This window comes from Coenobita brevimanus, chromosome 116 (genome assembly GCF_032717465.1).
Source record: "Coenobita brevimanus isolate Jiangsu-jjx chromosome 116, ASM3271746v2, whole genome shotgun sequence".
In the NCBI taxonomy this organism is placed as follows: Eukaryota; Metazoa; Arthropoda; class Malacostraca; order Decapoda; family Coenobitidae; genus Coenobita; species Coenobita brevimanus.
The window spans coordinates 28,827,506-28,830,005 of record NC_137069.1 but is presented as its reverse complement, the minus strand read 5'-3'; positions in this window follow the sequence as shown (position 1 = coordinate 28,830,005).

The window sequence follows — 2,500 nt, the reverse complement described above, 5'->3', positions numbered from 1 at the left end:
ATCAATAATGTGTGGAATTTTTTTACAGAAACTCTCAACAGGGTCATCAGATTATGTATTCCAATGAGCAACAGAAGGCCTGCCAAAAATTCTAAACCAGAATGGCAGAACTCCAACAAAAAACATTGTCTGGAAGCAAAAAAATCTTGCATATAAAAATTATAATACCACAAAGAGTCAAAGTGATAAAAATGAATACGATGCTCTTCGATGAAAAGCCAAAAAAATAACTGAATGCATTAAGAAAAACTTTGAGGCACATATTGCAAGTATCACTAAAACAAATCCCAAAGAATTTTTCAGTTACATAAGAAGCAAAATGGTAATAACTCCGACAGTCGGTCCCTTAACCCCTTAACCCAGGGGATGGCTGGACTGTGCCGTGCCCCTCCCGTGGGGATAGCAGGAAATCTTGACAATACATGATAAATTAGCTACTTCCAGGTCAATGGAAGTATCACTTAGCTTTTTCCCTTTTTTACATGTACTGTATATACCTTTTAGTATGAGAATAGGTCAACAGGGATATTTCAATGGGTAATGAACAGGGAAAATTAGCAACCAAGTGCATGTGGGGTGTTGCCAGGAGATAAATTAAGAACTTCATGGCCAATGGCAGTATTAAATAGCCTTTTCCCTTTTTTTATATATATATTTTTTAGTATGAAAATAGGGCACAAGGCACATTTCAATGGAAAAAACGAATGGAAAAAAAAGGCCCGGAGTTGCACTGCGCAGCCAGGCTGTAGCTTGGCAGGGGAGGGGGTAAGAGAGGGAAGGTGGGGAGGCAAGGCAAACACAGAAAAATGGCTAAATTGGTGATACTGGATGCGAGTACTAGCGGTATTAGCAGCGCTGCCTATAGCTACACACTGGCAGTACTGATAGATATTTCAAGACCGCACTTGAAAGCCCAGGCAATTCAAAAAATCCCTGGATCACAGATGTGACACCCTGTGGTATGGTACTTATGTAACGAGCGTCACGGTAGTGGCAGCCAGTGGGTAAGGGGTTAATCACAATTAACAGAGAGCACACTGATGATGAAACTATGATGGTGAAAATTCTTAATACTTTCTTTGCGTTAATATTTACAACGGAAATATACATATGATTCCTACTGTTTCCCCCATTCCTATAGAAGAGGGCAACATAATAACTGACATCACAGTTAGCGATCGTGACGTACTGCTTGCAGTAAACAAAGTAAAAGGGAATTAAACACCAGGACTGAACAAAGTATCTCCACATGCATTGAAGGAACTACAGAATGAAATATCAAAACCTTTATCAGAACTTTTTAACCTATCATTTAATAGCAGTAAGGTGCCACATGAATGGAAGCTTGCTAACATAACCTCAATATTCAAAAAGGGCAACAAAGCCCAACAAGAACACTACCGCCCAATTAGTTTAACATCGGTGGCTTGCAAATTGCTTGAAATTATTTTCCGAGTCAAGTTTGTGAAACATTTAGAAACAAACAATCTCATGGTAGAAGCACAACATGGTTTTCGTAATAATTGCTCTTGCCTCACGAATCTGCTGGACTTTTTCAATGATATACTGAACATGTATGACGAGACTAAATCTTTTGATGTCGTTTACCTCAATTTTCAAAAGGCTGTTGACAAAGTTCCACACAAAAGACTCCTTCAGAAGCTAAAGGCACATGGTTTCAGCAGCAGTGTTCTCAGATGGGTAGAAGATTGGTTCACCGGATGAAAGCAAAGAGTTGAAATAAACGGAAAAGAGTCAGACTGGATAAACGTTACAAGTGGAGTGTTGCAGTGTTTAGTGTTAGGTCCTATTCTTTTGTTAATATATGTGAATGATATTGATGAAGGATTGTGTTGTAAGATTTCAAAATTTGCTGATGATACCAAAACAGCTAACAGAGCAGATACAGCCCTGCAAAGCCAAGCAATTCAGAGAGATCTTGATGAACTGTTTAACTGGGCCCAAGTATGGCAAATGAATTTCAATATTGATAAATGCAAAGTGCTAAACATTGGCAGTAAAAATGTAAGAGCTAGTTATAGATTGAATATTGTCCAAAATGATAGGGTAAACCATGAAAAAGACTTAGGAGTTATAATAACAAACGATTGGGAACCAAGCAAACAATGTACAGAGGCTGAAAAAAAAAAGCCAGTAAATTGATTAGATTCATAGGCATTTGAACATAAGTTCGATAATATTGTCCTCATTTTGTATAATTCCTTAGTACTCCTGCACTTGGAGTACTACGTTCAGTCAAAGCTTGAAAGAGCACAGCGAAGGATGACAAAGATGATACCTAGATTGAGAAATAAACCGTACAAGGAACGTTTAGAAGCCCCAAATCTCTTTACTCCTAACTAAACGGAGGATACGAGGAGATTTAATTCAAGTATTCAAAATATTCAAAGGACATCATAACATGGCTGTCGATAAATACTTCCCAATTGATCACTCGAATTATATTAGAGGCAATGGGCATAAAATAATTGGCAAACGA